This window comes from Bos taurus, chromosome 3 (assembly GCF_002263795.3).
Source record: "Bos taurus isolate L1 Dominette 01449 registration number 42190680 breed Hereford chromosome 3, ARS-UCD2.0, whole genome shotgun sequence".
Classification (NCBI taxonomy): domain Eukaryota; kingdom Metazoa; phylum Chordata; class Mammalia; order Artiodactyla; family Bovidae; genus Bos; species Bos taurus.
This window is the reverse complement of record NC_037330.1, coordinates 48,546,659-48,564,085: the sequence shown is the minus strand read 5'-3', so window position 1 is coordinate 48,564,085 and position 17,427 is coordinate 48,546,659.

Sequence of the window (17,427 nt, the reverse complement as noted above, 5' to 3'; positions counted from 1 at the left end):
CAGTCACCATCTGCCGTGATTCTGGAGCCCCCAAAAATAAAGTCTGACACTGTTTCCATTGTTTCTCCATCTATTTGCCGTGAAGTGATGGGACTGGATGCCATGAGCTTAGTTTTCTGAATGTTGAGTCTTAAGCCAACTTTTTCACTCTTCTCTTCACTTTCATCAAGAGGCTCTTTAGTTCTTCACTTTCTGCCATAAGGGTGGTGTCATCTACATATCTAAGGTTATTAATATTTCTCCAGGGAATCTTGATTTCAGCTTGTGCTTCATTCAGCCCAGCATTTTGCATGAGATACTCTGCATATAAGTTAAATAAGCAGGGTGACAATATACAGCCTTGACGTACTCCTTTTCCTATTTGGAATCAGTCTTTTGTTCCATGTCCAGTTCTGACTGTTGCTTCCTGACCTGCATACAGATTTTTATAATTAAAATGATCACTTCATTTAATGGCATCACTCACAACAACCCTGAGATGGTAAATATTATCTATTCCCATTTTGCAATCAGAAACTAAGATTTAGAAAGGATACACAACTTGGCCAAAGCCAGGTAGTTAATGGAGAGCAAAATTAGGATTTGAAACCAGGCTTGCTTTAGGATGATTTCTCAAAAACCAATTTCCCAGATCCCACAAGAATCTAAAATCTCTTTGGTAAGGTGCATCTGCTCTTCTTTTTTATAATTTTGGCTTCATCTCGTCCATCTGTGGAGTACCCACCACTCACTTCATGTGATACGTTAGTCTCTCAATCACAGATGCATTCACTTGGCTGACATGTCAAAGGGTTTACCCTATGCCCCAAGGAAATTATTGGGTCCAAGGAGGCATATGATTCAAGCAGGGCCCACCATTGTTCTTTTTGGTCAACAGACATAGAATCTGAATATTTGGTTACAGCAGATAGAACACTAACTCAAAGTGATACAGACCGGAAAATGGATTCGTGTGACAGAAATGTTGAAGTAGGTCTAGCTTTATGCGTGACTGACTCAGGGACTCAATCAAAGGGTATCATAAGCCAGTATATCCCTATATACCTCCTCTCTTCTGTTGTCCCTTCCCTTTTGGTGCCAGGCTTACCACCAGAAGGTCCAGGCTTACATCCTAACCTCTCAGCAGCCACACACACACACACAAGACGTAATAGAAAAATGAACCATTTCTCACCAGTCCCAACAAAAGCCCCAGAACTGAGTCTCAATAACCTGCGTTGGGTTACCTATCCCTCTGAACAGCAATCTCTTTAGCCACAGGAGAAAAGCTCTGACTGGCAGGTCTGGGCCTGAGATGGTATGGGAGGTGAGTAGGCAGCTCCCCAATCACCACAGGATTCTTTTTCCTAAAGAGGGTCCCTAAACTTTATTTGCCTCAGGCAAAAAGTCTGGAGATAACCTGTAAGGAAGTCATCCAGAATACCCAGCTCCTCCTTCTCTTATCGTTAGGCACCAAGATCTTGTCAATGGCTTACCTGCATTCCCTTCTCTTCATTTCCAATAGCCTAGAGTTGAGGTTCTTATCATGTCTTGTCTGGGAATGACATCCTGACCGCAGGCTTCCTCTCCCAGATTTATCTCCAAAACTGATGCCTTTCAGCATGGATTGCCTCAAAAAAAAAAAAAAAAAAAAAGTATTACTTTAAAAAAAAAGTATTTTACTTTCTATAAAGAGTATTACTGGGAATTCCCCGGTGGTCCCGTGGTTAGGACTCCTTGCTCTCACTGCCAAGGGCTCCGGTTCAGTCCTGATTGGGGAACTAGGTGATGCATCATGGTAGAAAATAATAATAATAGACTATTACTATATGATCCTGGAGAAGGGAATGGCAACCCACTCCAGTTTTCTTGCCTGGAAAATTCCATGGAGAGAGAAGCCTGACAGGCTACAGTTCACAATGTTGCAAAGAGTTGGACGTGACTGAGTGGCTAACACACACACACACACACACACACACACACACACATACACACACTCACTATATGATCCAAATTTCACTTCCGTGTGTACACACAAAAGGCATGAAAGCAGGATCTTGAAGAGATATTTGTACACGCATGTCCACAGTAGCATTATTTGCAATAGTCAAAGGTGAAAACAATCCAAGGGGCTATCAAAGGATGAATGGAAAAGCAAAATATGGTATATACATACAATAGAATATCACTCAGCTTTAAGGAAAAAAAAGGAAATTCTGACACATGCTACAACATGGACAACCCCTGCGAACATTATGCTAAATGAAATAAGCCAGTCCCCAAAGGAAAAATCCTGTAGGATTCCACCTATATCACGGAACCATAGAGACAGAAAGCAGGCTGGTGGTTGCCAGGGGCTGGGGAGCGAGGAATGAGTTCTTATATAATGGGTACGGAGTTTCAGGTTTACAAGATGAAGGATTCTGTGGACGAATGGTGTGATTGTGGCCCAACAATGTGAAATACTTAAGGCTACTAAATGGTACACTTAAAAATGGATAAAATGTATGTTGTCGTTCACCACAATTAAAAAAATACGATGCCTTAATCACTGTTCTAAATATACTATGATCATGACATCCACCCTACTTACAAGTCTCGTGGCTCTTCATTTGGCTACAGGGCCAAGCCCAGGCTCTCCCACTCACAAGGTTTTTTCATAATGAGGATATCAAGAAATCATGTATGCAAAGTGCTTAGGGATGTGGCAATGCCTGGCACAGAGTGTTCACTCAATAATTGGGTGTTATTACCATTATCATCACTACCACACTATTATCTGGCCTCTCCATACTTTTCTGGCCTGAGTAGTCCATGCTGTTTCACAATTAGGTGCCTCTACATAACCTGTTTTTTTCTGCTTCTGTTCTTTCACATTTATCCTTCAAAATCCAACTCGAATATTGCCTTTCCCCCAGAAGCCTTCCTTGTATCACACACCTCCAGTAGATTTGTTTATTCCCTTCGCTGTGTGTCCTTTCCAAATATTTTGTAAATACTCCTATTATTGCTCCTGACACAGTGTATTTAATTTACATGCCAATCATCTTCCTAGATTCTGAGTAGATTTAGGACAGAAGACTGTATTGTTGATTGCCTCATTCCTCAGCATCTTATATTGAGGGTGGCATATAGTTGATGGTCAAGATGCTTACTCAGTGGAAGACTGTGACAAACACTTTCTTACAAATCTTACCCCATTTAACCCTTACACCAAGAATTTTAGGAATATACTACTGTCTTCAATTTTTTTTTTTTTTTTGATGGAAGAAGCAGAGGCTCAGAGAGGTTAATAACTTGTTCAAGGTGGGACAACAGTGATATTACCAGAATTTAGGGTTGTTTCTGCTTCTGAATCGCATGGTTTTATTACTGCACTATACTGCATCATTATAATTCACAGTCTCCTCAGGGAGAAAATGCAATGAAAGCAGGAAAGTGAGAGCTAAATTCTGAGATTGCTCAGATTTGGTGAAAGAAAAAAAAAAGCAGAGAGAGAGAGAGAGACGGAACAAGTGAAACAACAAACTGAAAAAAAAAAGTCATAAAAGGAACCCAGAAAAAAAGGTAAAAGAGTGTTTTAAGAGCAAACGTGAGTAACTATAAGACCAAAAAAAAAAAAAAAACCCTTTTATTTTTCACTGTGTTCCTTCTTGATGAAAAGCCCCAAGAGCACAGTAGAAATCAAATTACTGGGGCTTCCCTAGTGGCCCAGTGGTTAAGAATCTGCCTTGCAATGCAGAAGACACCAGTTCGATCCCTGGTCCAGTGAGATCCCACATGCCGTGGGACAACTAAGCCCGTGCTCCACAGCTACTGAGCCTGAGCTATGAAGCCCACAAACTGCAACTACTGAGCCCCTGTGCCACGGCTACTGGAGCCTGCGTGCCCTACAGCCTGTGCTCCAGAGCAAGAGAAGCCACTGCGGTTAGAAGCATGTACACTGCAACCCGCTCACCACAACTAGAGAAAGCCCTCGCACAGCAACGAAGACCCAGCGCAACCAGAAGAAAACAACAACAAAAACTATTTTTAAAAAGTTTAAAAAAAGAAATCAAATTACTGGTAAGAAAAGGAAGGGTCAGTGAAGAAATGGAGGCAGCAGAAATGGGAAAACCCATCTCTAGTGGGAAGAAGCAGAGAAGTGCAGTGGTTCTTAATAAAGCAGGTGGGCTGAGAGAAGCAGGTGTACAATGGAAGGGGCTGAGAGAGCTGCACAGATGGCTGGCTGTTCGTGGAGCCAGAAGACCCAGCAGGAGCTGAGACAGTAAAGTGCTTCTTCTGGACTTCTAGGAGGGAGGGCTGCCCCACCTCCTGCCTCGGTTTCCCTTTCTCTTTCTCTCTCTCCTTCCTTCATTCCCATATTGATTCACTCCTCATTCATTCTCTTCCTGTGTCTTCTCTGCTCTTCTTTCTCCTTCTACTTTTATTCTTGCCTTATTCCTGCCTGAAGCCACTGGTAATATCTAGTCATTTTATATATTGTCATTTAAGATGAAAGAAATTGTTGACTGTTGAAGCTTGGTGTTCAAAATCAAACCAATCCCCCATCAGCTGCCAGAACTTGGCAGTCTGGGGAAAGAGTTTAGGAAGAGGGGTGAGATCCCAATCAGAGATTCACAACCTTCGAAAAACTGTTATGCAAGGGTGTGTCTGTGTGTGTGTGTGTGTGTGTATGACATTTTTCTTGAAGAGAATCCTACTGCTTTCCTTAATTGTCAAAGGGAAAGAGGATCATAAAGGTTCTCATTGCATCATACAGTTGCCTCATTTTAGCTTTATAGTAGTTGTGTTCTTGATTTTGAAAAGGATGTGTTTTAAAACTTCTGTTGTAGAAATAGTGTTAACATCGAGAAATCAAGAATCTCAGTTAAGCAAACCATTTTGAAACGCAAAATGACTCGCATTCCAAGCTTTGTTGCTTGTCAGAAAGTTTAGATAACTTAAGATGGTATCAAAATACTAATGCTGTTTAATTCCTTTGTAAACTTGTTTACTCAGGAATGCAAAGGCCAGAGTTCCTTATTGAAATGCAAATCCCTTTCCCTCTTTGAGACAGCAGGAATCGTTTTCTCAATGGTCTAAATCTCGGCACATAGCACTATTCTAATAAAGGAGAATATTTTCACAGAAAGTTGCCTAGCACCTGTTTCTTAAAATAAATATGTTTACTGTTGGAAAAGAGGCACTTTGTTCAACAGTATTAAAAACATTAATATAGTCAGCTAAACTAACTGGGTTTTTCTTTATTAATTTTTATCAGAATATAGTTGCTTTACAATGTTGTGTTAGTTTCTGCTGTACACCAAAGTGAATCAGCAATGTGTATAAATATATCCCCTCTTTTTGGATTTCCTTCCCATTTAGGTCACTGCAGAGCACTGAAGATAGTTCCCTCTGCTATACCCTAGGTTCTCATTACTTATCTACTTTATATATAGTATATGGGGTCACAGAGAGTCAGATATGACTGTTCAACTGAGCGCGCGCGCACACACACACACACACACACACACTGTATATACATCAATCCCAATCTCCCAATTCATCCTGCCCTCTCATCCCCTTTGGTATCCATACATTTCTCTAGGTCTGTGCTCTATTTCTGCTTTGCAAATAAGTTCATCTGTATTATTTCTCTAGATTAACTGGATTTCTCTTTTACTTCTCAGTAGATTAAAAACTCCAGGAGGGCAGGAACCAATCTGTTCAACATTGTTATCTCCCACACTTTATACACAGTAGCCATTCAATAAATATCTAATGAAAAAATGAAAAACAGCAAGCTGATAACAGAATGTATTTTATAGAAATCACTTTTTAAATTTTAAATTTATTTGTTTTTGAATTTAGAAATCGTTTTTGAAGGCATGTCATTGGATCAACCTTTCCCTCATTCCATTCATTAATTATTTGTTGCGTACCCACTCTGCACTGAGGGCTCTTCTAGCCTCAGGAAACAAAATGGTAAATGAGATAGTTAAGATTCTTCTTTTTATTTCTTTATTTGGCCATGCCATGCACATGTGGGATCTTAGTTCCCCAGTCAGGGATGGAACCCATGCCCCCTACATTGGAAGCACAAGTCTTAACCACTGGACCTTCAGGGAAGTTCCCAATGGGAAAAGAATTTGAAAAATAATAGAATAAAAATAAAAATTTTAAAAATTTATAAAGTAAAAACCATCCTGAAACCTGAAACCTGCTTAAAAAAAAAAAATCCTTCTTGGGGACTTCCCTGCCAATCGAATGATTTAGACTCTGTGATTCCACTGCACGGGGCATGGGTTTGATTCCTAGTCAGGGAACTAAGATCCCACATGCCTTGCAGCAAGGGAAAAAAAAATTCTTTTTAGGAGCTTACTTAAGCAAATACAACAGGGGAGATAATTTCCTGTAGTCATGAAGACAGCGTATCAGTATTCTGCTGGAGAGTCTGTGTGTAGCTTCAGAGAGGGTAGCCAGGGAGCAGTGATGTTTAAGTGGAGACAAAGGCCAGAAGATTCAAGATACAGAGAGAACTGGCTGGAGGTCTTGAGCAAGATGGAGAAGGATGGGCGTGGGAGAAGTAGGCAGAGGACAGATCAGGAAGGTATTGAAGGCTGCGAGGAGTTTGGCCTCAAAAGAGTAACAATGGTGATCTGAGGTCCTGAAAAATTCTTTCATACTTATTTTCTGAAAAATAAGTGAAGTATTGAGATGACTTAAAAATAGAAATTCTTGAGTGAGTTATCTGATACCTTATCCCCAAAAATGACATTAAGTAGGTGGACCCATTTTCCAGTCATTCTGGATAAATAAGCCCCTATTATATTATAATGCTTGTTCAAGTAAAATTCTTATTACTTAGGGGAGGAATGTGGTCACCATAACAGGAAAACATTTTTCCACTCTTTTTTGTGTGTTTAGAATTGGCCACTCTATTAGTTTCCATTTCTTTCTCCAATTTTGCATTTTAAAATGCTTGGATCCTGATCACAGATTTTAAAAATATTTTGACCTCACCCAGTCTTTTTTCTCAAAAAGTTTTCAAAGCAACTGCATTGTAAAGTGATGCAAGCACTCTTTACTTTCAGCTTGAAGCAGGTATAGGTATGAATTATAGGCATTACAGTCATACCTCGAAGATACTATGAGTTCAGTTCCAGATCACTGCCATAACGCAAATGTTGCAATAAAGCAAGTCACACAACTTTTTTGGTTTCCCAGTGCATATAAAGGTTATGTTTATACTACACTGTAGTCTCTGAAGTGTGCACTAGCAGTATGTCTAAAACCACAGTGCACATACATTACTTAAAAAAATACTTTATTGCTGAGAAATGCTGGCCAACATCTGAGCCTTTAGTGAATCATAATCTTTTTGCTGGTGGAGGGTCTTGCTTTGACGTGGATGGCTGCATACTGATCAAGGTGGTGACTGCTGAAAGCTGGGGTGGCTTTGGCAATTTCGTAAAATAAAACAATGAAATCTGCCACACAGATTGACTCTTCCTTTCATGAACAGTCTCTCTGTAGCATGCAATGCTGTCTGACAGCATTTTGCCCACAGAAGTTTTCAAATTGAGGTCAATTCTCTCAAACCCTGCTGCTGTTTTTTCAACTCAGTTTATGTGATTTTTGAAATCTTTTGCTTTCATTTCAACATTCTTCACAGCATCTTAACCAGAAGTAGATTCCATCTCAAGAAATTAATTTATTTGCTCCTCCTTAAGAAGCAACTCCTTATCCATTCAGGTTTTATCTTGAGATTAGGTCACTTCAGTCACATCTTCAGGATCTGCTCCTAGTTCTCTTGCTATTTCCACCACAATTGCAATTACTTCCTTGATTGACATTTGAGGGTTGAAATCAATGAGGGGTGAAAATCAACCTCTTCCAAACCCTGGTAGTTGTTGATTTTTTTAATCTCTTCCCATGAATCACAATGTTCTTGATGGCATCTAGAATGGTGAATCCTTTCCAGAAGGTTTTCAACTTACTTTTCCCATCCATCAGAGGAATCCCCAATTGATGGTAGCTAAGGAGTTATGAAATGTATTTCTTAAATAATAAAACTTGCAAGTTGAAATTACTCCTTGATCTGTGGGCTGCAGAATGGATGCTGCGTCAGCAGGCTTGAAAACACCATTAATCTCATTTCACATCTCAATCAGAGCTCTAGGTGACCAGGTGCATTGTCAATGAGCAGTAATATTTTGAAAGTAATCTTTTATTTCTGGGCAGTAGCTCTCAACAGTGGGTTTAAAATATTCAATAAACCAAACATATGTGCTGTCATCCAGGCTTTGTTGTTCCATTTATAGAGCACAGGCAGAGTGAATTTAGCCTAATTCTTAAGGGCCCTAGGACTTACAGATTAGTAAATGAGCACTGGTTTCAACTTAAAATCACCCACTGCATTAACCCCTAACAAGAGAGTCAACCTGTCCTTTGAAGCTTTGAAGCCAGGCAGTGAAAATCTGTTTTTTAGTATAGCACCTTCATTAATGATCTTAGCTGTATCTTCTGGATAACTTGCAGCAGGTTCTGAATCAGCACTTGCTGCTTCATCTTATACTTTTACATTATTGGAGATGGCTTATTCCCTTATACCTCTGCCAGTTTTAAGCTTTTCTTCTCCAGCTTCTTCGCCTTTCTCAGCCATCTTAGCACTGAAGAGATTTAAGGCCTTGCTCTGAATTAGTCTTTGACTTAAGGGCATGCCATGCGTATTTTGCTCTATCCAGACCACTAACACTTTCTCCGTATCAGCAAGAAGGCTGTTTCACTTTCTTATCATTTGTGAGTTCACTGGAGTAGTACTTTTAATTTCCTTCAAGAACTTCTTTGGTTAACTGGCACAAGAGGCCTAGTTTTCAGTCTTTCTCTGCTTTTGACATGCATTCCTCACTAAGCTTAATTATGTTCAGTTTTTGATTTAAAGAGAGACATGTGAGACTCTTCCTTTCACTTGAAAGCTTAAAGGCCATTACAGTTATTAATTGGCCTAGTTTCAATATAGTTGTGTCTCAGGGAACAGGGAGTTGTCCAAGGAAAGGCAGAGTGAGAGGAAGTGGCTGGTCAGTGGAGCAGTCAGAATACACAACATTTATCAATTAAGTTCACTGTATTATATGGGCATCATGTTATACAATTACAAAAGTAACATCAAGGATCATCATAACAAATATAATAACAATGAAACAGTTTGAAATATTGTGAGTACTACCCAAATGTGATATATGAAGTGAGCAAATGCTGTTGGAAAAATGATGCCCATAGACACTCAATGTAGGGTTCCCACAAACCATCAATTTCTATGAAGTGTAATATCTTCAAAGCACAATAAAGTGAAGTGCAATGTAACAAAGCATTCTTGTATTTCAAATCCGAAAAATAAAAATCAATTTCAGCTATTGCAATTTGCTTTTGAATTGTTTGGTTTCACTACTGTCTTACCAGAAGTTATACAGGAAAAAAAGCATGTTTTCTTCCTATGGTTATGTGAGGTTTAAATAATCACAGAGAATTCCCTAGTGGTCCAGTGGTTAGGACTTGGCACATTCACTGACTGGGCCCCAGGTTCATCCACAGTCAGGGAACTAAAATCCTGCAAATCTCAAGGCATCATTATAAGAAAAAAAAAAAAAAGCTTCTATAAAAAACAAGTTAAAAATAGATTAATAATCATATATTATTATTTTTAAGCTTATGTTTCCAAGGTGAAATTGTACTATTTTATTAAAAACTCTCAATTGTTCATCTTACATTTATTAACATGCTCTTATCTTTGCATACATGAGTTAAACCGCTACTGGTCTTTATCACGCAATTAGCCTTAATAATGATCATCCTTCTTTAATGCAAGTGTAGGAGAGGAAAAGATTTTACCCTCTTGGGTTTGGTCACTGATGATTGCAAGTGAAACTGACAAAAGACATTAACAGAAGAAAAAATTGACTATGCATGCACATGGGAATGGATGCGAGAGTTGGACTGTGGAGAAAGCTGAGCACCGAAGAATTGATGCTTTTGAACTGTGGGGTTGGAGAAGACTCTTGAGAGTCCCTTGGACTGCAAGGAGATCCAACCAGTCCATTCTGAAGGAGATCAGCCCTGGGATTTCTTTGAAAGGAATGATGCTAAAACTGAAACTCCAGTACTTTGGCCACCTCATGCGAAGAGTTGACTCATTGGAAAAGAGTCTGATGCTGGGAGAGATTGGGGGCAGAAGGAGAAGGGGACGACAGAGGATGAGATGGCTGGATGGCATCACCGACTCGATGGATGTGAGTTTGAGTGAACTCCGGGAGCTGGTGATGGACAGAGAGGCCTGGCGTGCTGCGATTCATGGGGTCGCAAAGAGTCGGACATGACTGAGCGACTGAACTGAACTGAACTGAACTGCACATGGGAGCTTCACAGAAAAGAAGTGAAATCCCAAAGAAGTGTCTAGGCTTGAGAGCTTATCCCATTTTAGCATAGGGCCATGAATGTGGAAGAGTAACAAGATAAAATAAAGCTTCTGGTGGCATAAAATTGGGGGAAGGGAAATATATGAGGAATATGAATGGAGATAAGGGTTATTTTAGTAAGGTTTGCTATGCAAACTCCAGTGATAAGAGTCTCTTGTGAATAAGTGTCTCTTCTTAGTACAGGAGAGGGAAGGGGGTGACACCTTTACAAAGGGATATTTATTTCCTGATTTTAGGCAGAAAAGAGTAAGGCAGTAGTTTCCTCCCGTGTCTGCTGTTTCTTAATTGCCTTCATTTCAAAAGAAAACACATGCCAAAACAACATATTTTGGGGTGAATAGTCTGAGCCTCTTCACATTATCCCCATTATTACAATTTACATCCACAGGATGGGGTCATGCTTTATGTCTATCCCTTAATGGTTCCTAGATGAATCCCAAGTACAAAGTGATGCGCACTTTTTACTTATGAGTTTAAATTGAGGTATAGTTGATTATAGGGCTTCCTAGGTGGCTCAGTGGCCAAGAATCTGCCTGCCATGCAGGAGATCCAGGTTCAATTCTTGGGTCAGGAAGATCCCCTGGAGAAGGAAATGGCAACCTCCTCCAATATGTCCTGGGAAATCTCATGGACAGAGGAGCCTGGCTGGCTATAGTCCATGGGGTCCCAAAAGAGCTGGTCTTGACTTAGTGACTAAACAACAACATGGTCAATTATACTGCATAGACCTCAATTAAAAGAAACTGCAGAGTTGCCTCCTTAGAACTACTGAATTACTTTTATAACCATCCAAAAGAGTGATTAATATATAACTAGTCAGCTCCTCCTGGAGAAGGCAATGGCACCCCACTCCAGTACTCTTGCCTGGAAAATCCCATGGATGGAGGAGCCTGGTAGGCTGCAGTCCATGGGGTCGCTAGGAGTCGGACACGACTGAGCAACTTCACTTTCACTTTTCACTTTCGTGCGTTGGAGAAGGAAATGGCAACCCACTCCAGTGTTCTTGCCTGGAGAATCCCAGGGACAGGGGAGCCTGGTGGCTGCCGTCTATGGGGTCACACAGAGTCGGACACGACTGATGTGACTTAGCATAGCATAGCATAGTCAGCTCCTCCAGATGTAAGCCAAAAGTACCATTCTAATCAATGTTAATCCACAAAGGATAAGGGAAGGTTGGCAAACAGTGCTCTTAAAATGCACACATCTTCTTATCCAATGCATTTATTCACTCGACAAATATCTGTTGGGTGCTTACTGTGTGCCAGGGTCTGTTTTAGACTCTAGAGAGATAGCACTGAGCAAGACACAGTACATGCCTTCAATATCATGGCTTCCCCTGTTTAGGTTTCACTATCTGAACTGATTCATGAAAAGTCAAGATGTTTGTTTTTTTATATTTGATTTAACCAAAAGCACATGTACCCCAAAATAGCAGCCCACTCAGTCTTGCCCTACTCTTGTGAGACTCACCTGTTCTTCCAGGATGAAGATACCCATCTCTGAGTTTATAATGCCTTTCTCACATGAAACGTCTCACTGATAACCATGGGTGGGGTGGGAGGGGGTACACTCTGAGCCTCATATATTTCACCTTCACATTCTAGGTTCTAGGCAACGACTTGCTTTTTGTAATTTAGCAAAACAGCTGTGTCCATAAAGCTTTTTTTCCCATATGTCCTTTTCTGCTTTACCTTTTCTTTTGCTCTTTCTTTCTCTCTCTTTTCTCCAGGAAACCTTCCTGGATCCTCCTTATATGGTTAAATACCTCTTGGGGGCTTCATGACTTTTAGTTTTTAACCTCTGTCATAGAAATGGTCATATACTATAATTGACTAGCCTCTTGTTTCACTAGATTATGTGCCCCTTTAATTTAGAAATTAATTCTTTTATATCTATGATGACCATATTAAAAGAAAGAAAAAGAAGAAGAAAGGGAACATGTGTGGTGAAATTGATAAGAATTCCCCTATTTTGGAGTCAGGCATACTTGGTCCAAACTCAGCATCAGTGATTCTTAATTGTGAAACTCTGGGCAAGTTACTTAACTCAGTTGGGTCTCTTGCTGTCAATGCTAAGCAGAAGCTTAATAAGCATCTGCTTAATGAAAGAATAATAATGATTATTAGAGGTCTGATTATGATAGCTAAGATACATAGCACTTACCCTGTGCCAGACACTGTTTTGAGCACTTTCCATATATTATTACCTCTGTTAATTTTCACATAATCCTGTGAAATGATGCTATTGTTTTCCTTCTACAGATGAAAGTGAAGAAACTGTGGCTCAGAGAGGGTGATCTGCTAGATTGCTCAGGGGGGCTCTAGAGTCTATTCTTGTAACTCTTACTCCCTGCTGCTGGCTACTGGATACTGTCTGAGAGAGAGAACAGAGGATGAGAGAAGATGATGAACATAAAGAATCCCCTGCTTCATTCTTCCTTACTGTTTTCTCATTCCCTGGGGATGACCCACCCATATCTCCCAAGTACTTTTCTTCATTCTGGCATCCCTTCCTTTCATTCCAAACTCTCCCCTACCTACAAAAACACCTCTCTCTCTGATTTGAGAGTCTAACAGTACACTGAATACCCTTGCCCAAAGAGTCTCTCTTCTTTACTTGGGACCATCGTCTTCCTCGGCAGAACCAGCAGCCTTGGAAGATTTTTGTGGGAGCACGGGTCCACCCTCATGCCTACAAGAGACCTTATTAATTGGGAGAGAGATCTTGGCTTCCTTTTCAGTTTCTGAGCTTTCCTTCTCACTTAATTCATATGCTTTATGTTTACATGTTATAAGTCATTCCTAAAAGAATACATATATACCTCTAGGATGGAGAAGGCAATGGCACCCCACTCCAGTACTCTTGCCTGGAAAATCCCATGGATGGAGGAGCCTGGTGGGCTGCAGTCCATGGGGTCGCTAAGAGTCGGACACGACTGAGCAACTTCACTTCCACTTTTCACTTTCGTGCGTTGGAGAAGGAAATGGCAACCCACTCCAGTGTTCTTGTCTGGAGAATCCCAGGGATGGGGGAGCCTGGTGGGCTGCCGCCTATGGGGTCGCACAGAGTCAGACACGACTGAAGCGACTTAGCAGCAGCATACCTCTAGGAACTCTTAGTACAGAAGCACTGGTCAATAAAGTAGATGGGCCTCTCTGAGGACCCCTGAAATTCACTCCACCCATGGGGTGAGCCCAGCGCTAGGCTTATATCGGTCAACTCTCCCCTTTCAGTCTAGCTGGCTAGAAGACCAAGATGGGACTATCAATTCTCTTGCTTGGGTTTGTTTGTTTGTTTTTTTGCCGCAAGGCTTGCAGGATGTTAGTTCCTCAACAGGGACTGAACCAGGGCTCTGGCACGGAAAGTGCCAAGTCCTAACCACTGGACCACCAGCACATTCCCTCTTGCTTGGGTGTTTGATCCTTGGTTGGTCATCTCAATTTAGGTCTTATAAATTTAGAAGCTATGAGGTGGTCATTTTCCATTTTATACATAGAAAAGCAGGTTTACTAGTTAGGTTCCAGGCTCCAGCTTCTTTCATAAAGACCAAAACAACACCAGCTTAAACAAGACTGAAGCAGGTTTCTCCTTCCTAAACAGTCTGAACCTGGCTCAGATGGTAAATAATTTGCCCGTGTTTGATCCCTTCGTTGGGAAGATCTCCTGGAGGAGGAAATGGCAATCCACTCCTGTATTCTTGCCTGGAGAATTCCATGGACAGAGAAGCCTGGCGGAAGTCAGGAAAGAGTTGGACACGACTGAGTGACTCACACACCCCCCAACCTCCATGTGCACACCCCCCTCCCCCCACAAGTCATCCCAAACCAATCTAATGACTCCATGGAGTTGGCCACCAGGCTCTTACCTTGTGTCTCTGCCATTTTCTATGGCAGCTTCCATCTTCAGGTTGAAGAAATGGCTTCAGTTTTGCCACTTTGAGCCACACCTAGCCAGTAAAGGAAAAGAGGAGCTCTTTGTCCATTCAAAGAGGAACTCTTCTATGTAAAGAAGGAGTTCTTTTCTATGTAAAAGCATACCCTGGAAGTTGTAAATGTACGTCACTCCTGTTTGTATTGCATTTGACCAAAGCCTAGTCAGCAGCTTCAATTAGCAGCATGGGAGGCAAAGAAGCATAGCCTTTGGCTGGCAGCCTTGGGTCCAGCTAAACCTCTATACCCATGGAAGGGGAGGAGTGATCTCACAGGTACAACAAACAGTCTTACCTGGTCTCAAGCTCACACAGTTGGCCAGCACAGAGTCAGCATGAAATAGAAAAAGAGGCAGCCGGAGGCTTGGGACCTACAAGGAGAGCCATTCTGGTTCCTGTTGGCACTGAGGTTTTAGTTTTGTTCTTACTGAGACCTAGCAACTTTCTTTCTCTTGCTTATAATAAAGCCTTGGTTTTGCATAAGCCAGCCCAAGGGCCCTTCTGTTCCGACACCAAAAACCTTTGTCCAAGACAGGCAACCTGGTTATATGTTCCTCAAAATCAACATTTTACTGTCTTATTCCTGACTGTGGGTTTCCATAGTGCCCTGTGCTTAGTAGACAAACATTGATTCAACTGAATGTATTGCTGCCTTTTGCAACTGGATACATTTACTATTTGTATCATTTTTACTGGTTACAGACTACAGGCTTTCAAATTACTTCAAAGAACAGAAAGGGTGGGCCTGCAACAGGATCAGGGAATGTTTCAATTTGAAACTTGAAGTGGAAAATACTAACAGTTTTGGCACAGGCCCTTCCCTGAAATCTGTCATCACGATCTTCACCCACTGTTATGCAAACCAGGAGGACCAGGAGGGTTTGGTCCTTTTCTGTGAATGGACAAAGGCTTGTGGATGTGTGAGTTAAATACCAACACATCCAGCGGACACTCACGTTGAAAATGCTCTAGCCCAGACATGGAGAAGAGTCTCATGTGAAACTTTTTTTTTTCAATGTTCTAAATTTAACCAGCTGGAAAGAGTAACATTCTATTAAACATTTTTTTTAAATATAAAGGGTTTGCTTTTTTAATGGGAAAGCTGCCTTTCATCAAAAGGATGGAAAACAATACTCCTGACTAATTCATTTGATACAAAGCCCAGCACAACAACATACCCAAATACATGGTCTGATGATCATCTTCAAGAGAAAATAAAGCAAGGGGTTTTGAGAGGCTTGCCTAACCAGGGCCAGTAAGTGGATTCTGTGGTAACATAATGAAAACAGCAGGACTGAAGTTAAACCAAAGAATGGTACATGTCTGCCTGGCACGCAGAAAGTATTCAATCAATTCTCGGTGAATGAATACATTTCAAAACTGATGCTGAAGCAATTAGTCAAGAAATATTTATAACACAATACATTTGCTTTTAACTCTTAGAACACAGGATTTGTGAGTGAATATCAAAATTAATTTACACTGGCCAATGAAACCAAGTCCACTTTCCCTAGTGACTTAGACAGTAAAGAATCTGCCTGCAATTCAGGAGACCTGGGTTTGATCCCTAGGTTGGGGAAGATCCCCTAGAGAAGGGAATGGCTACCCACTACAGTATTCTTGCCTGGAGAATCCCATGGCCAGAGGAGCCTGGCGGTCTACAGTCCATGGGGTCGAAAAGAGTCAGTCGACTGAATGGCTAACACTTTCACCTTTTCAGGGGATAAACTACATGAAGGGAGCAGGAAGACTTTTAAAGTATGATGATCTAAAAATTATAAGTTATAGCACTGCCAATTTTTGCCATCCTCTACACATTGCAGTTAACCTTTACAGTGCTGAAAGATTCCTAATATCTTCACAATTTTATAGAGAGGTCATTGAGGACAGAAGCTGCCTGGCAGCATTGTTTTTTCTTTACTCTTTCAAGAACATTTTCTCAAGTCCTATATTTCTGAGTCTTTATGAAAGTGATATGTTCACTGATTGATATTGAATTTGCTGTGGTACCAGTATTTTCCAAAAAAAAATATTTTTCTTTCATAGTTTAGCACTATGTCTGGAGGCCTCCAAGACCACTCCCAAGTTCGATGATTCATGAGCAGGACTCACAGCACTCAGCATCCTGTCCCACTTCTGGTTCTAATTTGTTTATTTTTAAAATTTTATTTATTTATTTAGTTTGGTTGTGCTGGGCTTTTGTTGTTGCATGGCCTTTTCTCTAGTTGCAGCCAGCGGAGGCTACTCTCGAGCTGAGGCGTCCGGGCCTCTCTTTGCGGTGGCTTCCTTTATGGTGCACAGGCTCTAGGCCACGCGGGCTTCAGCAGTTGTGCTGCATAGTCTTAGTTGCTCCATGGCATGTGGGATCTTCCTGGATCAGGGACTGAACCTCTGTTTCCTGCACTGGCAGCAGGATTCCACTGGGCTCTGATCTTTTACAGTGAGAGGATACCAGGCACAATCCGCAAAGGAAGAGCAGGTTGGTGATGACTGGGGAAAGCCAGGTGCAAGCATCCAGTGGTCTGTTCCCAGTGTAGTCCCAAAGGACACACTTGGTTCTTTGATTAAGCAAAGAATTTTGCATGTGAGAGAGATGCCATCCAGAGCTCCTTGGAGACTCAGTGCCCGAGGTTTTAACTGGGCAGACAGGCGGCCTCTGCATGGCACATGCCCAAATTCCAGACTGTCAGAAGGAAAGCGGGTGTTGAGCATAAACCACATTGTTTTAATAAACAGTTTGGGCACAGAGAGTTGGTCTTATCAGTTAAGGGTGGAAACTTTCTTAAAATCTACTTTCCCAGACACCAGCCAAGGGCCAATCTTGCAAGCCGATCTCTTCTTGGATAGCAGTTTAGTCTTGTGTATTGGTTTCACATGATTTCAAACTCACTTTTCTTCCCCCCCTTGGGAATTCTTTTTTTTTAATTGAAGGATATTTGCTTTACAATATTGGTTTCATTTCTCATTCCAGAAAGGTCAGCTTGCCTTTCTGGAGTTTTCTGCTATCCTTTAGAAGTTACTGTGTTGGAGTTGTTCCATATTTTGATGAGTTTCTGATGTATT